This window comes from Scyliorhinus canicula, chromosome 23 (assembly GCF_902713615.1).
Source record: "Scyliorhinus canicula chromosome 23, sScyCan1.1, whole genome shotgun sequence".
Taxonomy (NCBI): Eukaryota; Metazoa; Chordata; class Chondrichthyes; order Carcharhiniformes; family Scyliorhinidae; genus Scyliorhinus; species Scyliorhinus canicula.
In genome coordinates this window covers 26,543,743-26,569,239 of record NC_052168.1, presented here as the reverse complement: position 1 = coordinate 26,569,239, position 25,497 = coordinate 26,543,743, and the positions used below count along the sequence as shown (strand labels likewise).

General features: G+C 46.0%; 1 protein-coding gene across 3 annotated transcripts in view; it reads left to right on the top strand.

The window, feature by feature from the left end:
* The first annotated feature begins 14,466 nt into the window (after positions 1–14,466).
* The window catches only part of LOC119956378 (myosin-9-like), a 187,089-nt gene continuing 176,058 nt past the window's right edge, over positions 14,467–25,497 (top strand). For all 3 annotated transcript variants that reach the window (XM_038783544.1, XM_038783543.1, XM_038783547.1), the window contains exon 1: positions 14,467–14,684. The gene's annotated coding sequence lies outside the window, so the exon portion shown is untranslated. The remainder of the gene's footprint in view (positions 14,685–25,497) is intronic.

Sequence of the window (25,497 nt, the reverse complement as noted above, 5' to 3'; positions counted from 1 at the left end):
CAATTCAATTTATTTCAAATTAAGGAGCAATTTAGCGTGGCTAATTCACCTAGCCTGCACATCTATTTTGGGTTGTGGGGCGAGACCCACGCAGACACGGGGAGAATATGCAAACTGCACACAGACAGTTGCCCGGGGCTGGGATCGAACCTGGGTCCTCATGCCGTGAGGCAACAGCTCTAACCACTGCGCCATGCCTCCCCAAGTATTGGAGAAACTTGGGAGACTAAAATCTGACAAAGTACTGGGACTAGATGATTTACACCCAAGGGTTCTAGCAGATCAGCCATGGTGGTGCAGGCTTTTAAAAAAATTAAGTTAGAGTACCCAATTTTTTTTCCAATTAAGCGGCAATTTAGCATGGCCAATCCACCTATCCTGCACATCTTTGGATTGTGGGGGCGGAACCCCCACAGACATGGGGAGAATGTGCAAACTCCACACGGACAGTGACCCAGGGCCGGGATTCGAAGCTGGGTCCTCAGCGCCGCAGTCCCAGTGCTAATCGCTGCACCACATGCCGTCCCTGGTGCAGGCTTGAAAGGCCCCTGTTCCTATTTCTTAAGAGTGACAGTGGAGGTTATACTACTGTCCTCAGAGCTAGAGATAGAAAAAAAGCTGGATTTCCACTAGAGTAACAAATGCAGGATGGTGCAAAATTGGAAATTTTAATCTGTCCAAGCTGTGAAATTGCCCTCATTGGAATAATTTGCTGACGTTGACCATCCCCATTCATGCTGTTGTGACACCCTGAACAAGTGCTCGGTCAATTCCAACCCCATGTGCCTTGGTGTCACAACACAAGTGAATTAACCAATAATTTTAATTAGCATTCCTGAATCCTTTGGCTCTTGGCTGCCCAACAATTACAGTCACCAGGTTTGTAAGTAGAAACACAATTCTTGTTTAATTATACCAATAATGATGAAATATGCAGTAAATGCAACTGAATAACAAGCTACCCCCCTTTATCCACATACACAGGGCAGACAAACACAGATGAGGAAGGGTAAAAATAATAATGTTGAAAGTCAAAAGATGAGTCTTTGCTTCAAAAGGTGGTCCTTTAGCATGCTTTCCTCGCAGCACGGTTGCTGATTAAAGTCTCTGGTTTACAGCTAGTAATTGTCTTCCTGGCAGAGTCATTAATTCAGGTAACAGAATCTAGTTTTCACTGGCAGCAGGCTTTCTGGAGAGATGCTTTATTCCTTATCAAACTGGACCTTCAGCTCACGGTTCACATCCTGGCCTATAGCTTTCTGTATAGACATTTTATTCCACATCAAACCTTGCTTTCAGCTCGTGGATGGACTTAAAGCCTTTGCAGTCTCAGGAGAATGTCACCCAGACTTACTGGAGAGAAAATCAGCCCTTACAGTGGCCTTATGGAGATGATTAGTCAGATCATTTTGGAGAGAATTAATTAAAACCCTCCATCCAAGCTGCAGAATCAAAAGTAAAAGCACAAACTCAACCCTGAAGCTCTGAAACATTCCAGTGGGATCTGATCCCATCATCGCCTGTTACTGGGCAGAGCACAGACTTTTGGGCCAATTCATTGGCCACCAGCTAAATCAATCAAATCAAGTCAGACTGATGTCAGCCAATCTGCAATAACCAGCCTAAAACATCACAGCCTTCTGGATCCTTTTGTTTGAATGAAAGGCACAGGTTGATTTGCCTTAAAGTCGTAGGTCCAGTAAACATGCATGGATCAAAAATGGAATAGCAAAAATAAAAGAAAGAGGGAAACAAGGGAATAGACAGGGAATAAACAAGGGTCCTTACAATGCATGAAGAAAGGTTAGTTTGATGAGGTAACTCCCAGTATGAATCTTCCCCTTCATCGTAAGAAGACAGAAAATTGGCATGCAAAGGAGGAAATCAAAATAACTATTGCGCCATCTTCTACAGCAGCAGGGGTGAGCTACTAGGATACCCTATTACTTCTCCAGATAGATCTCAAGCCAGCCAGAATAAGTGATGGATATATCCCAGGTATCTCCATTGTGGTAAAGAATAAAATGTGAATAATCACAATAGGAACAGGGCTTCCCTCTCCTTGAAATGAAATGAAAAGGAAATTAAAATTGCTTATTGTCACAAGTAGGCTTCAAATGAAGTTACTGTGAAAAGCCCCGAGTCGCCACATTCCGGCACCTGTTCGGGGACGCTGGTACGGGAATTAAACCGTGCTGCTGGCCTGCCTTGGTCTGCTTTAAAAGCCAGCTATTTAGCCCAGTGTGCTAAACCAGCCCCTCCTTGATGTCAGATTGGCTCAGTTGGTGGGATTTTCATCTTCTAAGTCAGAGGTTTTGAGTTCAAGGCCTATTTCAGGGTTTGAGCATGCAAACTAGGCCAACACTTCATACAGAACTGCTGCATTGGAGGTGTCATATTTCAGATCAGATGTTCAATCAAGGCCAGGCCTAATTTTGAGATGTGTGGAAAAGATCCTACAGCATTATTTGAAGAATCTCTAGAGGCTGACCTTACAATCAACCCCACCAGAAAGTTTAATTGTTCAGTCATCGTGTTTGTTATTTTTATTTGCAGCGTGAACATTTAGAATCACAGAATTGTTACGGTGCAGAAGGAAGCCATTTTGCCCATTGTGTCTGCACAAGCTCTCCAAATGAACATCGTGATTTAGTGCCATTACCCTGCCTTTCCCCCATAACCCTGCATAATATTTATTTCCAAATAATCATCTCATGCCCTCCTGAATGCCTTGAACCTACCTCCACCACACTTCCAGACAGTGCAGTCCAGGCGGTTGTGTGAAGAGGTCTTTCTCACATCACATTTGTTTCTTTTGTAAATCACTTTAAATTTGTGTCCTCTCATTCGTGATCCCTCATAATTTCATCTCAAATCCCTCTTAGCCTTCTTCTTTGCAAGAACACTCCCAACCTCTCCTTATAACTGAAATTTCTCTTCCCTGGAACCATTTTTGTAAACCTCTTCTGCACTCTCTCCAACATGTTCACACCCTTCCTATAGAGTGGCGCCAACTGTACACATTATTCCAGCTAAGGTCTAATGTAGCCATCTGAGATGGCCACCTGCAAGGGACCATGGGAATTATGGCTAACCCAGGACGCAGACAGATACAGAGCTTCTGTGTATTTGAAATGCAGGTAGCTAGACCTGACCCAAAACCCTTGCTCGTTTACATTCTAATGGCCCATTTCCCCAGAACAATAGGACTGCACTCAAGAAACCGATACAGCCAAAGACTGATCGGCGCCATTCCCTTTATTCAGAGAGACCAACTGCCATGGTCAATGACCGCTAAGGACCCGCCCAGCCACCCGCCCCTTTATTGGCCAAAATCGAAGGCAGTGATCGAAGCCCTGTCGAATTATTGGGTCTAAGATTAAGGACCGCCCCAAAGAGCGCGAAACCCTAGAGGGATAAAAGGGGACACAGCCATGTGTTCTATCTCCTTTTGACCCGGCCTGTGCCAGCCTCCTTTGAATCCGGCTGGTGTCAGCCCAACTGCAGCATAACGACCAGACAGCCAAGTTCAAGGCTAACGATCGCTACCTGACGGATGAGCCCAGCAGAGACAGAGCCACTTCTTCAAACCAGCCACGTGAGATCAAGATAAAGGCCTTATCCACTTGCACAGTGCCAGTCGCCTGAAGTTATGTATAGGTTATTGTAGTTGATAAGTGTAGTTTAATTTGTAGTTCAATGTGCTTGTATGTCGAAGTAACCCTTGTGTGTAAATAAACCATCTTTGAACTTGAACTGAATAACTGGCTGTGTGGTCATTTGACCAATATACGGGAAAGCTTTGTGGTCAGTAAGAGAGACAGAAACACCCACAATATTGGCGACGCTTTTGGGACTAAATCGCTGGCTTTGAAAGCAGACCAAGGCAGGCCAGCAGCACGGTTCGATTCCCGTAACAGCCTCCCCGAACTGGCGCCGGAATGTGGCGACTAGGGGCTTTTCACAGTAACTTCATTTGAAGCTTACTTGTGACAATAAGCGATTTTAATTTATCATATCATAAAAAGAGCCTCAGTAACATATTGGCGACTCTAAAGAGCAACATTATTGGTGACGCTCGTGGGATAGTATTCCATTAAATTGGCAACACTAACTAGTGTCTTGTATAAGTTCAGCATAATCGCCTTGCTCTTGTGCTGTCTGCCCCTATTAATAAAGTAAGAAGTCTTACAACACCAGGTTAAAGTCCAACAGGTTTGTGTCAAATCACTAGCTTTCGGAGCACTGCTCCTTCCTCAGGTGAATGAAGAGGTATGTTCTCTTCATACCTCTTCATTCACCTGAGGAAGGAGCAGTGCTCCGAAAGCTAGTGATTTGAAACGAACCTGTTGGACTTTAACCTGGTGTTGTAAGACTTCTTACTATACCCACCCCAGTCCAACGTCGGCATCTCCACGTCATGCCTATTAAAGCCAAGGATACTGTATGCTTTAACTACTCTCTCCACGTGTCCTGCTACCTTCAATTATCTATGCACATATCCATCCAGATCCCTCTGCTCCTGAACCCCCTTATGAATTTTATCCGTTATTCTCTATTGTCTATTTTCTTCCTATCAAATTGCATAATTTCTCCACATTAAACTTCATTTGCCACCTATCCAATCACTCCAGCAACCTGTCTATGCCCTTCTGAAGTTATACATTATCCTCTTCCGTTTAAATACTTCTAAGCTTTGTGTCATCTGCAGACTTTGAAACTGTCCCCGGTACACCAAAATCTAGATCATTAATACTATCAGGAAAAGCAAGGGTTTCACAGAATTTTTAAAAAAAAACAGTGCAGAAGGAGGCCATTCGGCCCATCGAGCACCCTACCCTCCGCCCTATCCCCATAACCCAACCCAACACTGAGGGCAATTTTTGGACACTAAGGGCAATTTATCACGGCCAATCCACCTAACGTGCACATCTTGGGACTGTGGGAGGAAACCCACGCAGACACGGGGAGAATGTGCAGACTCCGCACAGACAGTGACCCAAGCCGGAATCGAACCTGGGACCCTGGAGCTGTGAAGCAATTGTGCTATCCACAATGCTATCGTGCTGTCCAACACCAACCCCTGGGGAACTTCACTACAAGCCTTCATCCAACCCAAAAAACATTGTCCGTTACTCTCTGCTTTCTCTTATTCTGCCAATTTTGTATCCATGTTGCTATTGTCCTTTTTATTCCACATTTGCCTACATAACAGCAATTAATGCATTTCAAAGGTATTTTATGGGATGTGAATAGGTTAAGTGTTTAAGACCTACTGAGGGACTGATGAAGCAAAGTACTTCCTTCTGAAAACTGTAGCACCATGTGGATAAACCTAACAATAAGAAAATGACATCAATAAATATATTTGATACACTTGTAAATGCATACAGCTGTGAAATAGCCCCATTAGATTGCAAGCCAATGAATGATGGTGTACATTTAGAATGTTTGTTTTCAAATTTTTTTTATTTATTCAAAGTTTTTCAAAAAGTTTTTCAGAACACTCCAAGAAGGAAAATAATACAAAGAGAAAAGGGCAACATGCCAACCAAACAGAACAACTTAACCCTCTAAAGTCTAAACGATAAACAGTTTAACAAATTAACACCCAACTCAAAACAAAATAGAGTGGGCGCCCCTTTCAAAAAGGAAAATAAATCAGCCCCCCCCCCCCGGTTTGCTGCTGCTGTTGACCTCGACCGAACGTTCTGCGAGAAAGTCAAGGAACGGTTGCCACCGCCCGGAGAACCCCTGCCCCCTGCACAGACCCTCGCAAGGCAAACTTTATCTTCTCCAACCTAAGAAACCCCGCCATGTCATTGATCCAAGCCTCCGTACTTGGGGGCTTCGCGTCCCTCCACAAGAGCAAGAGCCTTCTCCGGGCTACCAAGGAGGCAAAGGCCAGAACTCCGGCCTCTTTCGACTCCTGCACTCCCGGATCCTCCCATACCCCAACTCGGTTTTACCCGAGTGTCCAAGACCTTGGACATAACCTTTGCAAAGCCTTTCCAGAACTCCGCAAGCGCTGGGCACGCCCAGAACATATGGGTGTGGTTTGCTGGGCTCCCCGAACACCTCACATATCTGCCCTCCACCCCAAAAAAACGCACTCATCCTCGCCCCTGTCATATGCACCCTGTGTAACACTTTAAACTGGATCAGGCTGAGCCTGCCGCAAGATGAGGAGGAATTGACCCTGCCCAGGGTGTCAGCCCACAGGCCCTCACCCAGCTCCTCCTCCCATTTGCCCTTCAACTCCTCCACTGAGGCTTCCTCCGCCTCCTGGACCTCCTGGTATATCTCCGAGATCTTACCCTCTCCGACCCACACACCCGAAATCACCCTGTCCTGTATCCTTCGGGCAGGCAGCAATGGAAATTCTCCGACCTGCTTCCTGATAAACGCCGAACCTGCATGTACCTAAAGGCACTTCCCGGGGGTAACCCGAATTTCTCCTCCAGTGCCTTGAAACTGGCAAAAGTCCCGTCCAAGAACAGTCTTTTAACCCTCGGGGTGGTATTGGCCCACATAAATCCCATGATACTCTTGCTCACACGCTTGAAAAAGGCCTCAGGGATGAGGATGGGCAGGCACTGAAACACGAACAAAAACCTAGGGAGGACCGTCATCTTGACAGACTGCACCCTACCCGTTAGGGAGAGTGGAAGCATGTCCCACCTCTTAAAGCCCTCCTCCATCTGGTCCACCAGCCGTGCCAGATTGAGCCTATGCAAGACCCCCCAACTCTTGGCCACCTGAATACCCAAATACCGAAAACTCTTCACCATCTTGAGCGGCAGCTCCTCCAGCCTCTTTTCCTGGCCCTGCGCACGCACCACAAAGAGCTCGCTCTTCCCAACATTAAGCTTATACCCCGAGAAATCTCCAAACTCCCTATTACGGACCCTCTACCGGGTCCGTAATATACAAAAGCAAATCATCCGCATATAGTGAGACGTGGTGCTCCTCCCCCCTGAACCAAACCCCTCCAGCTTCTAGATTCCCTTAGCGCCATAGCCAATGGCTCAATCACCAAACAGCAGGGGGGACAGAGGGCACCCCTGCCTCGTTTCACAATATAGTCTAAAGTGCTCTGACCTCAACCAGTTCGTCGATACACTCGCCACAGGGGCCTGGTATAACAATTTAACCCACCCTATAGACCTTTCTCCAAACCCAAACCTACCCAGCACCTCCCACAGGTACTCCCACTCCACCCGGTCAAAGGCCTTCTCCGCGTCCATAGCCGCCACCACCTCTGCTTCCCCCCCCTCCGAGGTCATCATGATCACATTCAGAAGCCTCCGCACATTTGCATTCAACTGCCTGCCCTTCACAAATCCCATCTGATTCTCATGTATCACTCCTGGGACATAATCCTCAATCCTAGTGGCCAGGACCTTCGCCAACAACTTGGCATCCACATTAAGGAGTGAAATCGGCCTATACAAGCCACACTGCAGCGGGTCTTTGTCCCGCTTCAGAATAAGCGAGATCAGAGCTCTCGACATCGTCGGGGGAAGACTTCCTTTCTCCCTCGCCTCGTTAAAAGTTCTCAACAGCAACGGAGCCAACAGTTCCGAAAACTTCCTATAAAATTCAATCAGGAACCCATCTGGTCCCGGGACCTTGCCCGCCTACATATTCCCCAACCCCTTAACCAGCTCCTCCATCCCAATCGGGGCCCACAAGCCCTCTACCTGCTCCTCCTCCACCCTTGGAAACCTCAATTGGTCCAGGAACCGCCGCATCTCCCCCCCCCCCCCCCCCCGCCTCCTCCGGGTGCTCTGATTTGTACATGTTCTCATAAAAGTCCCTAAAGACTTCATTTATTCTGACTGGACTCCGCACCGTATTCCCTCCCTTGTCCCTGAATCCCGCAATTTCCCTAGCCGCCTCCTTCTTCCGCAGCTGATGCGTCAGCATCTGACTCGCCTTCTCCCCATATTCATACGCTGCTCCTTGTACCTTCCTCCACTGGGCCTCAGCTTTCCCCGTCGTCAACAAGTCAAACTCCGTTTGGAGACTCCGGCACTCCTTCAACAGCCCCTCCTCGGGGGATTCCGCATATCTCCTATCCACCCTAAGTATCTCTCCTACCAATCTATCCCTCTCCCTCCTCTCTCTGCGAGCCCTGATGGAGATCAGCTCCCCTCTAACCACCGACTTAGCATCCGCTTCATGAACCTTGCATCGTCCCAATTTGGGGCATATGCATTCACCAGCGCCACCCGGGCCCCCTGCAGCCTACCACTCACCATCACATACCGGCCCTCTTTATCCACCACAATGACCACCGCCTCGAATGTCACCCGCTTGCTCACCAAAATTGCTACCCCCATGTTCTTCGTGTCCAACCCGGAGTGAAATTCCTGCCCTACCCATCCCTTCCTCAGCCTGGTCTGATCCGCAACTTTCAGGTGCGTCTCCTGCAGCAAGGCTACGTCTGCCATCGTAGTAAGTGCGCAAATACCCGAGCCCTCTTGACCGGTCCATTTAGGCCTCTCACATTCCACGTGATCAGCCGGATCGGGGGACTACCCACCCACCCCCCCTCCCCCTGCCGAGCCATCCCCTTTTTTCAGCCAGCCACGTGCACACGTCTCCCGCTCCTTCCAGCCCCACAGGCGGAGGCTCCCCGCCCCGACTCTCCAGCTCCCCCTCAGTCAATACAGCAGTAACCCAGTACGCTCCCCTGGCCAAGCAATTGCTTGATCCCCCTACTCCCCCCATTGCACTCCCGTAAGTTAGCTGACTCCTGCTGACCCCGGCCGCTCCCGCCTTTGCCACAGTTCCCTGCAGAATTCCCTCTTAAAACCCAAGTCCCCCCCCCCGCCCTGCACACCCCCAGCAAACCAATGTGGAATCCAATCCAATATCGCCTCCCTGCGTCCGGCCCAGCCCCCTCTCTTTCCGCGGGAAAAGAAAACCCGCGCTCCCAGTCCGGGCTGACCCCGCCCTCTATGGCGCAGCTCCATTCTCCTACAACCTCACCCCCATCCCCAGAGGCCCAGGGTTCCCGGGCCCTCCCCCCCCACCGAACACAGGGAACAACCCCTCCCAGATCAGCGACCGCACAGAAAAAAAGAAACACAAATATCACCCTCTCCCACTCCATAATATCCCCCAAAACATGCTACAGACTACTAATTTGAGTCCAGCTTCTCATTTCTGATAAAGGTCTACACCTCGTCCGGCGTATCAAAATAGCGGTGACGGTTCGGATACGTGACCCACAGTCACGCGGGCTGCAACAGCCCAAACTTCACCCCCTTTCCGTGGAGAACCACCTTGGCCCGATTAAATCCTGCCCTCTTCTTGGCCAGCTCTGCGCTCCAGTCCTGGTAAATGCGAATTTCAGCATTCTCCCACCGGCTGCTCCACTCCTTCTTCGCCCATCTCAAGAAGCACTCCCTGTTGGTGTAACGGTGAAACCTCACCACCACAGCTCTCGGCGGCTCATTTGCCCTTGGTCTCCTCGCCAGGAATCTGTGTGCCCCATCCAGCTCCAAGGGCCTTGGGAAAGCTCCCGCGCCCATCAGCATGCTCAGCATCGTGGCTACCTATGCCCAGTATCCGACCCCAGCGCACCTTCAGGGAGACCCAGAATCCGCAAATTCTTCCTTCTCGACCTGTTCTCCAGATCCTCGAATTTCTCCTGCGGTCTACATTTAGAATGTTAACAGTTATTTCACTTCTGGGACCTGGGCACATCTTCAATCCAGAGAGATAGAATGAAAGCCTCATGTAATTGCTGGGTGAATGCTGCCCCACATGAAACCTACATCTCAGCTTCATTATTCATTTTTGGTCAAGGTATAAAACTTTCCATATTTGGATTGGACAGAACTAGTAGTTCTACACCCTTGTTGGTCTCAAATTTAAACGCACCATTAGGTACAGTACTGTACCATACAGGTCATAGATTTGATTGTCTGTACCAAACCAGCTAATTTGAACTAAGTTGTAGTTACAGTTGCTTCAGTGTACCTGTTTTTAATTAGTGGGGGGAGGGGGGATCAACTGAAATTCCGATTTGCTACTCCATGATTTTTGGCTGGATGTCTGATGAAAATATTTTGGATGTGTTGTTTCCATTGCCTCCATCAAATAGCCCAGGCAGCAAGGTGGTGCAGTGGTAGCACTGCAGTCTCTCGGCGCCGAGGTCCTAGGTTCGATCCCGGCTCTGGGTCACTGTCCGTGTGGCGTTTGCACATTCTCCCCGTGTCTGCATGGGTTTCACCCCCGCAACCCAAAGATGTGCAGGGTAGGTGGACTGAACACGCTAAATTGCCCCTTACTCTAAATTTATTAAAAAACACAATCAAATAGCCTGCTAAAACACCTTACTCATGATCATTTGCATCGTGCAAGGCAAGCTACTGGATCATGACATCACAGCTGGGACTGATTCGCTCCTTGCCCGATGATAACACTCTGCACTTTTTAGAAGGGGGACGTCACTCGATATCTGGCAGTAATTGGAACCCGGACTGATTCTCCCCCTCTCTCTCATCCCATTACTGTCATACCAGCTGACTTCAGCTGACGGTAGGGAGCTGGGATGGAAACTGGGTGTGTCCTGGATTGGCTGGTTCGACAAACAGGGCAGGGGATTTACTTACAGGGTTACAGTAGGTACAAAGTAGCTGTATTCTGGCGACTTTGGTCTACCCTTTTCACAGCTTGAAAACCTTTGTTACCATTGGATGCCCAGGGCTACTCGCTATGGACAACAGGGAAAAAGCCAATGCAGAAAAAAGTAATTTTAATTAAATTGCAAAAGTTAGGGAAGAGTTGGAATAAATAAAACACAAATTTAGGACTGTTAACAAGAAGTTTTTTTTCACACAAAGAATGGTCAATAACATGGGACTCATGGGTGGAGCAGATTCATTTCAGAATCAACAGGAATTCTGCGATGGGAGGGAGGAGGGGAAATTTTCCACTCATTCTCAGTAGGACCAAATACTCTTTTGCACCTGTATTCATTTCTGTGATCCTGTGAAATGTGATCTAATTCAACTGAACACCTGAGGGCAGACAATCAGTTTAGGCAGTGGCACAAAGCCACTGGATCATTTGCCTATTATGTAAGCAACGCCTAAAATGTATGTTAATTCCACTGACTGCTGGGGAACTGAATATCAGGCAGTGGTGGGCGACTGGTCTGATCATAGAATCCCTACAGTGCAGGAGGCCATTCGGCTCATGGGGTCTGCACTGGACCCACCAAAGGAGCATCCCAACCAGCCCCCCCCCGTATCCTTTTGGACACCAAGGGGCAATTTAGCATGGCCAATATACCTAACTTGCACACCTTTGGACTGTTGGAGGAAACCGGAGTACCCGGAAAACCCCACGGAGACAGGGGAGAAGAGCAAACTCCACACGGACAGATACCCGAGGTTAGAATTGAACCCGGGTCCCTGGCTCTGTACAGTAGCAGTGCTCACCACTGTGTCACTGTGCTGCCCATGTCCACCTGTTGTGCCCAAAGTGAATTTCTGCCAGGTACTTTGAAACATTGAATTCCCCATAATTTATTCTGTCTTTTCCTCCCCCTCAAAAAAAAGTCCCTTTCCATTTACACTCCCATCTGTAAAGATCAGTTTATATGCTCTCATAGATCTCCCTTTTTTCTTATTCATTCACGGGACTTGAGCATTGCCTATCCCCAATTGCCCTTGAGCAGGCAGTTTTAGTCAACCACATTGCTGTGGGTCTGAAGTCACATGTAGGCCAGACCAGGATACCAGACTTCCTTCCCTAAAGGACATTAGTGAACCAGATGCGACAATCGACAATGGTCAACTTTAGACATTTAATTCCAGAATTTTGTTACTGAATTTAAATTTCACCATCTGCAGTGCAGGAATTCGAACCTGGGTCCCCAGAGCATCAATGGCCTTGGGTCTCTGGATTATTAGTCCAACAACAATACTACTTATGCCACTGCCTCCACCTTTAAAAAAAATTTAGAGTGGCCAATTAATTTTTTCCAATTAAGGGGCAATTCAGCGTGCCCAATCCACCTAACTGCACAACTTGGGATTGTGGGGTCGAAACACACAGACACGGGGAGAACGCACAAACTCCACAGGGATAGTGACCCAGAGCCGGGATCAAACCCGGGTCCTCGGCGCCGTGAGGCAGCAGTGCCAACCACTGTGCCACCCAGCTGCCTCCACTTTTATGAAGAATATATCACACCATTCGAAGTACATTTTTTTCTCATGCCCCCCCCCCCCCAAAAGAAGCACAACCTCACCTTTCTGTGCACCAACGACTAACCAATCTGTCGACCCCACACAAACTTTGGACAGCACGGTAGCAGTCATTAGTACAGTTGCTTCACAGCTCCAGGGTCGCAGCATCGATTCCCGGCTTGTGTCACTGTCTGTGCGGAGTCTGCACACTCTCCCCGTGCCTGTGTTGGTTTCCTCCGGGTGCTCCGGTTTCCTCCCACAGTCCAAAGATGTGCGGGTTAGGTGGATTGGCCATGCTAAATTGCCCTTAGTGTCCAAAAAGGTTAAGTGGGGGTTTCTGGGTTAGGGTAGAGACATGGGCTTGAGTAGGATGCTCTTTGTAAGGGTCGGCGCAGACTCAGTGGGCCGAATGGCCTCTTTCTGCACTGCGAATTCTATGATTTAAGTGGGTCGGTGCAGACTCGATGGGCTGAATGGCCTCCTTCTGCACTGTATGTTCTTTTAAAAAAAATTTAGTGTACCCAATTATTTTTTCCAATTAAGGGGCAATTTAGCGCGGCCGATCCACCTACCCTGCACATCTTTTGGGTTGTGAGGGCAAAACCCACGCAGACACGGGGAGAATGTGCAAACTCCACACGGACAGTGACCCAGGGCCGGGATTTGAACCCGGGTCCTCAGCGCCGTGCACTGTGGGCAACTTACAAAAAAATCGGAGAATAGCGGGCGGCGTAAATTTTTACGGACACACTGGTCCGATGCCCTCCCGCTATTCTCCCCCCCCCACGCCCGCCTCCCGACACGAATCGCTGCCCGCCGTTTTTTTACGGCGAGCAGCGATTCACTCCTGGCCGATTTCCAAGGCCTTTACGGCCGTTTTTACAAGCGTAAAACACACCTGCTCTGACCGTAAAAACGGCCAATAAAGTCCCGTTCTCGGGAACCATGGCACCGATCGCGGGCAGGGGGTACTTACCCCGCGCACTCTTTCTCCCTCCGCCGCCCCGCTGGATCCATTCGCGGGGGCGGCTGAGGGGCATACCGGCCCGCGCATGTTTCACGCATATGCGTGATGACGTCATCCACGCATACACGGGTTGGAGTCGTCCAATCCGCGTCATCTGACGCGTCAGCCGTCGCTAATTTTGGCTAGCGGGCTTAACGAAATTCGTTAAGCCCACGATGCCGGAGTTCACGGCCGCGCGATGCTAGCCCCGACCGGGGCGATGAATCGGTTCCCGGTCGGGGGGGGGGGGGGGGGGGGGGGGGCGGTGGCTGGCGTCAAAACGCGCCCGTTTTTGACTCCAGCTTCCCGATTTTTCGTAACTCGGGAGAATCGCGCCCTCTATGTTTTATGTAACGCTCGTCCCCCAGCCTCCTCACGGTCTTAGAACATAGAACATAGAACAGTACAGCACAGAACAGGCCCTTCGGCCCTCGATGTTGTGCCGAGCAATGATCACCCTACTTAAACCCACGTAACCCGTAAACCAACAATCCCCCCATTTACTCTGTGCAAAATAAAAACCCAATTTTTTGGGGGGCGGGGGGGGGGGGGGGAAATAATGGGTTTCGGATCTTAGAATTTACAGTGAAGAAGGAGGCCATTCGGGCCATCGAGTCTGCACCAGCCCTTGGAAAGGGCACCCTCACCAAGCCCAAACCGCCACCCAATCCCTGTGACCCCTGGACACTATGGGGCAATGTAGCACGGCCAATACACCTAGCCTGCACATCTTTAGGCTACGGGAGGAAACTGGAGCACCCGAAGGAAACCCACATAGACACGGGGAGAACCTGCAGACTGGGCGCAGTGACCCAGGGAGGGGTATTGAACCTGGGACCCTGGAGCTGTGAAACTGCCACCATGCTGCCCAATCTTTAAAATCTCCCCGTTACAAACTTCAAATCTAAACCACGAGTTCAAATCTAATTCCCACCATTTCACCACCCGTCCCGCTTGGGGCTTCAGCTGGGGAGAGGGGGGCCGTCGTCCTTCTCCTCGACCAGAGCGCGGCGACGACCGTTGCGGCTCGAGGCGGGGTGGGGGTGGGGGAGGAGGGGCCTCTCCTCAACGCAGCCAATGGGAGCGACGTCCTCCCCCTTCCTTCCTTCCCATTGGTGACCGGCCGCCATCACTCCGCCGGGCCCGGTCATCCGATTGGCCCTGGAGAGTAGGGGCGCGCTGACGTCAGGGGGGCGGGACGAGGCGTGGCGGTTTGGCGCGAGGTGGAGGAGGGGATTCGGATGCGGCACCAACGGTGCGCGCGCGAGCCGAGTCAGCCAGCTGCAGTCCGGGAGCTCGAGCTGGTGGCGCGGTCAGGACCATCTGAGCCGTCTTCCGTTCGGAGAGAGAGAGAGAGAAAAATAAATCCGCTCAATTATTATATAAAAAAAATATATAAAAGAACCACACCCCCCCTTCCCCACAGATTCTATTCCCCCGCTGGAGAAGGCACCTGAATCGCCGAGGTAAGAAAAAAAAAAAATCAACTTTATTTTTTTGGCCGCTTTACGGGTGAAGCGGAAAAGGCGAGAGGGAGAAACCAGGAAGAGAGTCAGAGGCCGGGGCTGGGCCGCCTCAGGCGGGTTCTCATTCCAATCTCACCCCCCCCCCCCTTTGCTTAAAAAGAAAAGAAGCAGAAGTTTAGAGCACGGCTGAGGAAGAGAGCGGTTTAATCCGTGATTTGGCCTTCCGACCCCCGGATTTTTATTTTTTTGCGCGTCGCGCAATGTTGTTAATGTGTGTGGGGCAATGTCTTGAGGCCAATCTCTCCTGTCGTCTTTAAGCTGCTCAAAGTTGGGCGACAGGTAACATGGAAGCCGCCTTTGCTGCTGCAGGGCCGGTGGGCTTGGCTTCCGCTCCCTTCGCCGACGGCGGCGGGAGCTTCCTCCTCCTCCTCCTCCTCCTGGCCTTATCTGCTATTTTAATGTTCAAAAGTGTGGCTTCCTCCATCAAGCCCGAAGTTCGCCCCCCCCCAGCCACCCACCCACCATTGCACTCCTGGAATGTGGAGTGCGGCACAGAGGGCAGCTGCTTTGCCCACTGATTTTTTAAATAATAATCTTTATTCCTGTCACAAGTCGGCTCGCATTAACACTGAGCCATGAAGTTACCGGTAAAAAATCCCCTAGTCGCCACACGCCGGCGCCTGTTCGGGCGCACGGAGGGAGAATTGAGGATGTCCGATTCACCTAACAAGCACGTCTTACGGGTGGAAGCCGGATCACCCGGAGGAAACCCACGCACCGCGGGGAGAATGTACAATATAACAATCTTTATTGTCGCAAGTAGGCTTGCATTAACACCACTGTGACAACCTCTAGTCGCCACATCCGGTGCCTGTTTGGGTACAGGGAGGGACAATTCGGGATGTCCATTTCACCTAACAGGCACGTCTTTTGGGACTTGTGGGAGGAAAACCGGAGCGCGCAGGCCCGGGGAGAACGTGCAGACTGACCCAATTTGGGAATCAAACCGGGGCCCTGGTGCTGTGAGGCGATGGTGCTAATCGCTGCTGCCGTGCCGCCCTCCACGCTGCCGTGCAGACTCCACACACACACTGATCGAAGCTGAATTAAACCCTCGCTCGGGCTGTCCTATCAGGAATACTTCTGGTGTGGTTTGACTTGCGCGATTGATTTCTCTTCCAGTACAGTGAAAAGCTACTTTCTGTGAAAGAAATTCTCCTCATTCTTCCAATTTATACCCCCCCCCAATGCCCACCTCGTTCATTCAAGAATAGTCGAACTGAATGAAAACTGGCATAACATGTTGCCATTATAATATCTAGAGTGGCTCATTCCTAAAGTAAATGCATGAGGAAGGTTATATAATTCCTGTTTCGGAAAGGGACAAAGTTTATGTACAAAGCGTCCAGACGTGTGTAACTAGAATGCAGCCTGGAAGTTGTGTACCATTTTAAAAGTGAGAACAAATGTAATGACTTCCTTTAAAACCTGTTATAAGTTTCTCTCAACTCATTGCATGTTTCCCCAAATTTGGAGATAATGGTTTGGTGGAGTTGAAAAAGAGGAAGCTGTGATGACATGCAACATATTTTCTTAAAAGTACTGCAGGCGCTTTCTTTTTACACTGCTTTGTTAAAGTGTGACCGCTGCTTGCTGTACTTTACCTTATGAAATTCTTGTGGGCTTTACTGAATGCACTATAGCCCCACCCAGTTCGAAGTGTAATGCAAGTAGAGAATGATTCATGGAGAAGTGTGCTGATAACTTACAAAAGCCTTCCTGTTAGCTCACCAGTAATTTTTTCTGGAATTTGTAAATGTTACTGCTTAACATTTCTGGTAGCAGCTCATACTAACTCCTGGTGATGCATGCATTTTACAGAGGCTAGGGATATCAGAAATAGTTCGACTAATTCTAAAAGCAATGCTATTTTATCTTTCCAGTGCTATGAATAGTACAGTAGTGAAATGCTTGCTAAAGATTAGTTGTTTTTTGCTTTATCATTTTTAAAAGTGTGATCATTGTAATTAAAATGGAAAAAAGTACATTACCTCCATAAAAATGAACTAGTCCAAAATTCTGTTGCTCATATCCTGTGTTCGGTGAAGTACAATGGCTCCTGGTATGGCAATGCTGTTGTTTTAAAATTCTTAGCTTTATTTTTAAATCCCTCTGTGGCCTACTGCCCTGCAGCCTCTTTCCCAATCAATTTCATCTCCTCCAGCCTTATGCCCCTCAGATTTATGTACTCTTCCAATTCTGGCCTGTTCTGTGCATCACTGATTTTTCAACTCTGCCATTGACAGTCATGCCTTTCGTGAGCTCTGAAATTCCCCCCTCTAAATCTCTGCTGAACTCTACCTCATCCTCCCCTCCTTTAAGACGCTCATTAAAACCTTTGTCTCATCTGTTTTAATATCTTACCTGGCTTGATGTCACATTTTGTCTGTAATGTCCTTATGAAGCAACTTGGAATGTTTCACACTGTTAAAAGAGCCAAATAAATGCAAGTTTTTATCTGCATAATTTGTTAGTCTGAGTCTAGTTGGCAGTGCACATTGTCTTTCAAAATGTTATGCAAAACCATAAATATTGTTACTGGGGTGGCTACCCTGACACATTTGAGGTTAGGCAATTTTAACCAACCTGAATTCTTTTCTTAAAAAAAAGGCCGTAAATCCCTCAGTAAGGGAGTTTGACTTTTTCTCTGGCCTTTCAGAAAGTACTGAAGTCATATATTTTTGCAGTTTGGACATTTTTTTATTGATGTGCTGCCACCATGTTCTGTATTAATTGGCTCTCCATGAAATTATTTGGAAAGAAATACATTACCCCATGTGAAATTCATAAGCAGTTGAATTATGGTTTAAACTGGAATAGCTTTTTGCACAAATTAAAGCTTTTCCTGGCCATTGTATACTTGGTAGTCAAAATATAATCGGTAAACTACTGTATAAAAATCAAACCTGCACGTGTAACAAGTTAGGGATGCAGTTGACAATATTGCCTATGCCAGTATACAAGTACTCAACTCCTTTTTTTAATGTCTTGTGTGATTTCCAAGTCCCTAGGAGCTTAAGGTGTGGCAGGGTACTCAGGAATGTAGGACAGTGTTTTGACTTGTTCCTGATGCACATTCCATATCACGTGTGTGCTGTCCTGATTTGTGTTTCATGTTTGATAGGCATTTTTAAAAGGAGCAGAAGTAAGGGAGTGGAGAAGGACTGGAGGTGGAATGAATTTTAATCATATTGCTTTGGATGGCGTATTCAAAATTTGATGTCAATGCAACACTCTTGATGGTATTTTGAATTGTAGCTTTGTTGAGCCCAAGATGGTTAAAGTGGAATCTGTGAGCAAGGGACGTGACTACAGAAATTAATGTTAACATAAACAAATAGTGTGCAAATAGCTAGTAGGGTAAAATTTGTTTAACTAAAATGTAAAAAAAGCAAGGTGAACTAATTCTTGCAATTTTGTTTCCTCCCTAAATAAAAGTGGTTAATTATGCTGATGTGGCTCTTTGGTTGCTATGATCCTTCTGGTACCTTCCGTTAGTATCACGTGCTCCTCTGGGCCTAGATACGAGTTGCATTGACATGAGAAAGAATAGGGAAGAGGGCCTACCAAATGAGGATCAGGACATAAGAACTAAACTTTTAGAAAAATGGCCTCTGGCTGTAATCTTGGGATCATTAACTGAGCTGTGTTCTAATTGACATAGGGATTGACGAGATCAGGAAAGTGAATGTGTGGCTGAAGAGTGGTGTAGGAAGGTGGAGGTTCTATTTACTGTGGTACTGCGACAAGCCACAGCTGATATGTAATGGTACCAAGGCAAACCGGATGGGAGGGTACATAAAATTTAAAACCAGTAAGACATAGGCTGGGAGAGAGTCAACTGGTAAAAATAGCAGTAGCCTGAAGATAAAATAAATGGTTGAGTAAAAGTCAGACCTAGGAAAGGAATAAGGGTAACTGAAATGGTCAGGGAACAGATGAAAATCATAGGTCAGAAGTGTAATAAAACTTGAGGTGCAATTAATAGAAACAATTAATTTGTTTATACAGCAGCGTACACAGCACCTGAAACAAAATGGGGGACTGTGGGCAATAATTGGTAGAGAGGAACCAGATGCAGTAGGAATAACTTGAAACATGACTGAATGAAGAAAGTTGTATATTGCAATATATAATATTGATAGAAATAGGCAAAGAATAAAGAATAGTTGTATTAATCAGCAAAAAATTGCAGCAGAAAAAATAACAACTAACATTAAGATAGGAATATGTTAATAGGGGTATACTATAGACCGAGTAGTGGAAGAGAAGTGAGGGAAGAAATGTAGAGTAATCTATCAAATGAATAAAATACATTGAAGAATATTCATAGGAGATTTCAAATACCCCAATGAACCAAGCCATGAGGGAAGTATAATAATATAAAGCAGCATCAAAGACACCACCCAGGAAAGAGCAGCCCGCTTGATTGCTAGCCGTTCCACAAACATTCAATCCCCTCCAACACTGACAAACAATGTACACCATCTACAAGATGCACTGCAGGAACTCACCCAAGGTTCCTTAGGCAGCATCTTCCAAAATCATGACCATCCAGAAGGACGAGCAGCAGATACCTGGGAACCCCTCCACCTGGATGTTCCCCTCCAAGTCACCCACCACCCCAAATTGGAAATATATCACCGTTCCTACAGTGCTGGGTCAAAATCCTGGAACTCCCTCTCTAACAGCTAAAACGTAAGCAACAGAATTCAGGAGAAATATATCCCAGTTTAACAAGAAAAGGTGAATCGGCCATTATTGAGCTACTGTGGATAAACAAGGATGAGCACAATTGAAACTAAAGAAAAATTATGTACATGAAGGACTTGGAAAAGGAGAGGATGAAAAAATATAGCGGTTTGCAAAGCAACTAAAAAAAACAGTTATGAAGGCAAAGACTAATGATGGAATGATCAAAAATAAAGTGAAGGATTCTACAATTCGATCAATAAAAAAGGAACTAAAATATAAAGAAGACACAACTAACTACCAGAATGATGTGGAGGCTTTGGAGAGAGTATAGAAGAGGTTTACCAGGTTGTTGCGTGGTCAGGAGGGTATTGGTTATGAGGAGAGGTTGGATACACTCTGATTGTGTTCATTGGAGCGACGGAGGTTGAGGGACGACCTGACAGAAGTTTACAAAATGATTAATGGCATGGACAGAGTGGATAGTCATAAGGTTTTTCCTAGGGTTAAAATTACTAAGGGACATAGGTTTAAGTGTGATGGGGCAAAGTTTAGAGGAGTTGTGCGAGGCAAGTTTTTTTACACAGGATGGTGAGCGCCTGGAACTTGCTGCGGGGAGAGGTGGTGGAAGCAGGTACGATAGCGGAGTTTATCTTGACAAATACGTGAATAGGGTGGGAATGGAGGGATACAGACCCCAGAAGTGCAGAAGGTTTTAGTTTAGACAGGCATCATGATTGCGCAGGCTTGGATGGCCGAAGGACCTGTTCTTGTACTGTTCTTTGATCTTTGAACACTAAAATGGGGATATGGCCATTAAGAAATGACAAAAATATTGGACCGTTCCTCCGTTTTTATCAAGGAAACTAACAAGATGGATATGGTGAAACAGTAGTGAACACTAAATATTTTCCCATCTCTCTTTTTAAACATAGGAATAAATCCAAGGAACTATAGACCAGCTTAATGTTTGTGGCAAGTTATGTTGGAATTTGGGTGTGATAGAAAAACACCTAAAATCTGGAAATTTAATGAAGACGAGACAGCAAAATATTCAAAATGGAAGGTCATGCTTGACGAGCTTTTATTGAATTCTTTGACAAAATAACAAGGAGTTGGCTGGGGTAATGTAGATTTAATATAGTCGGGCTTTCAAAAGATCTGTGATAAGGTGCGTTCAATAGACTAGTGGCCAAGTTCAGAGTACGTACAGCCAAGGAACAAATAGGAGAATGTAGATTAAGCTGGCTGCAAAACAGAAAACAGTGGAGCTTTAAGATACTCTAGTTGGTGGAAGATGGAAAGTAGTGTTCCATGGGGGCCGGTGCTCTTTTTGTCTATTTGCATAAATTGATTTGTATTCAGAAATTGGAGTTAACAGATGAACATCTATAGGCAAATTGTAGAATATGGTTAATTCTTAGATTCCTTGAAAGATGAATGGGGCATTTAGCCCGTGTTGTCCATGCAACACAATATTAGCAAACTTGCAGAATGCCTGTGTAAATGGCAAATTTCAATATAGGTCAGTGTGAGGTGTTGATTGATGGGGTGGAAACTAAGTCTAAATGTGGTAGAGGCATAAAGGAAACCAGATTTCCAAATCATTACGTAGTAATGCATGTTATCAAAGCCATGAAAACTGCAAAGAAATTGGATTAATTAATTTCTTAACAGAGACTTTAAGTTAAACTTGTATGCAAGACTACACTTACATCTGTGCTGCCTTCCATATTACAAAAGTTGTATAGAGAAAGTAGAAAAAAGATTTAAAGAAGGAAGAGGGTGTAACTCTCAGGAATCACTGAAAAGATTGGGGCCTTCATTTCTGAAAGACAAGATGGTCACTAATAAATCCAGGAAGGAATTCAGAAGAAAGTTCTTTATAGAATTATAGAATAGTTTAAAAAAAATAAACTTAATAGTATCCAATTATTTTTTTTCCAATTAAGGGGCAATTTAGCGTGGCTAATCCACCTACCCTGCACAGCAGGCACGGAGAGAATGTGCAAACTGCACATGGACAGTGACCGGGGCTGGGATCGAACCCAGGTCCTCGGCGCCGTGAATAGAATTATAAAATGGTTATAGCACAGAAGGAGACCACTAGCCCTGTCATGTGCGTGCTGGATACTTATCAGAGCAACATAGCTTGCCCCACTCCCCTGTCTTTATCCAGAGAATGGTGAAAATGGAATTTGCTATAGCAATGAGTATTTGAGGTGAATAGTATAGAGGCATTTATGAGGAAACACGATAAGTATGTGGGAGAGAAAGAAATGGAGATGAAGTAAGAGGATTGTATGGAACATAGTTGTTCGGCTGAATTATCTATTTCTGTGTAGATATGCTGGCAGATTATATGCGTTTTTGCCTCAATGCAGTTGAGCCAAATCATTACTTTACCCGGTGTCCATATGTGCTTTTCACCATGGTGAAAAGATAAAATGAGCATCCTGGCAGTTCCTCCTCTTGTCAACTTGTCAGCAGAGAGCAATTTTTGACCCAATGACTAATGTGATTGTGTTTGGCCAAATGAACCAGGGACTAAACCCAGGATCTTTGCATCTGTATAACCGTGTATCACAGAACATGCTGCCGTCATAGTGAGTCATTAGTGGAGCTCATGCTATTTTTTAAAAAGAGAATGTATTTATCCATATTTGGGCATGACAACTTGCCCTATCTTTTAAAATCTACTAGTAAACCAGAACAAAGTGGTTTTAGATTTTCTGAATTTGTTTCCTTTCTTTGGGTTGGCTCAATAGGTGGAGATACATTGTGTCATATATTTGTGCGAAAATAAGGTCTATATACAGGCCAGAGAGCTGTAGCCTGAATATTTATTTTCAAAGTGACAGGTGCTTCTTTACATTTTTGTCCTGAGTGATATATTTGGTAAATTGATCAGACATTTTTGAATGTCAATATTTTGAGTTTCTTAGAATATTGGCATCAAAGCAGCATTTGAGTGTGGCTTCAAGGATTACCATCAAAATTGTGGCTGAATGGAGGGAAAATCCTGCAGTGACCATGTAGCCAGTGAAGGATGATTGATGGTTGCCAGAGAAAGATTCACAGCCACAGGATATCCCCATAGAGTTCCACGGGAAGTATCACATGCTCAATCATCTTTAGGTGCTTCATTGTTGACTTATCCAAATTGCTCTCAAGCTGTTACTGAACCACCATTTCGAGCTGCTTCAGTCAATTTGAAGCAGGCACACCCATAATGATGTTTGAAAGGTAATTTCAGGATTTTGGCCCAGTCACAGTAAAGGAATGATGACATGGTTCCACATCAGGATGATATGTGGCTTGGGAGGGAACTTGCAGGTGGTGTTCCCAAGTCCTTAGTGATAGAGGTCATGGGTTTGGAAGATGCTGTCAAAGGAGGCTTGACCAATGACATTTGCAGTGTAAGTGCCAGATTATGAATGTCTTGGAAAAAAAGAGAGCCCATCCATCTCCTCAGTTTTCAGCATCATTGCTCAGCCACCAATCATCAACATGTTTTCTGGAGTTTTCACAATTAATCAGAAGCTTAACTCGATCAACGATATCAACACTGATATAGGACAAAGACTGCACTGATGAGTGGCTACACCTGACCCGTTAGAGCCTATCCAGCATGTGTAGGCCAAAAGTCAAGACTGCGATGGAATATCCACTTGATTAGCTGAACGTGACAACAAAATGCTCAGGAAGCTCAACACATCTGGGGCAGAGCAGTTTGCATGATTGGTTCCCCAGCACAGGATTAATTATTTGTGCATGGTGACTGCAGTACATATGATGTAGTGGGGATTCATGAAGGCTACCCGATAAAATTATCTCTGGGAAATGTCACAGATCCAAATCAGACTTGACTTGATGTGATGCGGTTCCTTCCTCATCTAGTTCTGAAATTCCACACCCAACAGCACCATCTCTGCAAGAAACAGTAAAAGTTGGTCCTCCACCACCAGCACATCAAGACAAGTAGGGTTGGGCAGAAAATATGGTCACATAATGACAGCAAATGCGTAGTTATTGTAACATAAAATAATTCTGATCTGAAATTAAAACAAAATCATAAACATCTGGAGAGAGAAACAATCAACATCTGTGGAGAGAGAAACAGTCTATGTTTCAAGTCTGACCTTTCAGGTTACTGAGGATTCATACTTCCTCATCTTCTCATTATAATTCTGTAATTTTTGATCTTGATTACTCATTTCCTCCACTGAATGCATAACAAAGGGATGTGAATGTTCTCTGGTCCATACCCCTGAAGGCAGGAAGGTCTAATACTGACGTGGCTACCTTAAGCTTGATAGTCATGAAGGTGGGTTAATGGCTGAGAATTGGTGGAATCCCAATTCCTGCTGATGGTGCCACACTGGAAAAATAACTCTGTCTGCAGATACTGCCAAAACCTGCGGAATATATTCCGAATTTTCTGATTTTATTTCAGATTTCGACTTTTCGTTGTATTTAGTTCATTCCTTTCATAACTTCTCTTCCATAAATGCCCACCTTCAAGTTCTCTTCTCGCTGGGATATTTAGTTTGTTTCTTCTGCTTTAATCCCATTCATTGCTTTGTACTTCACTTGATCAGGTATCCAAGAAAACTACATTTCACAGCCACTTTATCTTAACAACTGTCTATGGCTATGACTTATTCTACAGGGAGTCGACTGAAATTGCGCTCTTCCTGTATTTGGGTCACCCACAATTGCAAGTGTCTCCTAATTATTTTCTGATCTTCCATTTGGTTTGTGTGTGCAAAGGAGACCCGTGCAACTGCTCAAATGGATGCAAAAGATCCAGGATGTTGCTTTAGTGAGTTCTCTCAGGGTTGTGACATTTTTGTTGAGGGTTTTTCGCAGCTTAGAATGGAGCTGAGAAGGGTGTGAACAAAGACATGGTATGACTCTTTTTTTTTTGATTGAATAAAAAATGAGATTACAAGGGGATGAGAGAAGAACTAGCTAAGGTAGACTGGGAGCTAAGACTTTATGGTGGAACAGTGGAGAACCTTCCAAGCGATTTTTCACAGTGCTCAGCAAAGGTTTATACCAACAAAAAGGAAGGACGGTAGAAAGAGGGAAAATCGACCGTGGATATCTAAAGAAATAAGGGAGAGTATCAAATTGAAGCAAAAGCATATCAAGTGGCAAAGATTGCTGGGAGATTAGAGGACTGGGAAATCTTTAGGGGACAACAGAAAGCTACTAAAAAAGCTAAAAAGAAGAGTAAGATAGAGTGTGAGAGTAAACTTGCTCAGAATATAAAAACAGACAGTAAATGTTTTTACAAATATATAAAACAAAAAAGAGTGGCTAAGGTAAATATTGGTCCTTTAGAGGATGAGAAGGGAGTTTTAATAATGGGAAATGAGGAAATGGCTGAGGAACTGAAGAGGTTTTTTGGGTCGGTCTTCACAGTGGAAGACACAAATAACATGCCAGCGATTGATAGAAATGAGGCTATGACAGGTGAGGACCTTGAGAGGATTGTTATCACTAAGGAGGGAGTGATGGGCAAGCTAATGGGGCTAAAGGTAGACAAGTCTCCTGGCCCTGATGGAATGCATCCCAGAGTGCTAAAAGAGATGGCTAGGGAAATTGCAGATGCACTAGTGATAATTTACCGAAATTCACTAGACTCTGGGGTGGTCCCGGTGGATTGGAAATTAGCAAACGTGACACCACTGTTTAAAAAAGGAGGTAGGCAGAAAGCAGGAAATTATAGGCCAGTGAGCTTAACTTCGGTAGTAGGGAAGATGCTGGAATCTATCATCAAGGAAGAAATAGCGAGGCATCTGGATAGAAATTGTCCCATTGGGCAGACGCAGCATGGGTTCCTAAAGGGCAGGTCGTGCCTAACTAATTTAGTGGAATTTTTTGAGGACATTACCAGTGCAGTGGATAACGGGGAGCCGATGGATGTGGTATATCTGGATTTCCACACAAGGTGCCACACAAAAGGTTGCTGCATAAGATAAAGATGCATGGCATTAAGGGTAAAGTAGTAGCATGGATAGAGGATTGGTTAATTAATAGAAAGCAAAGAGTG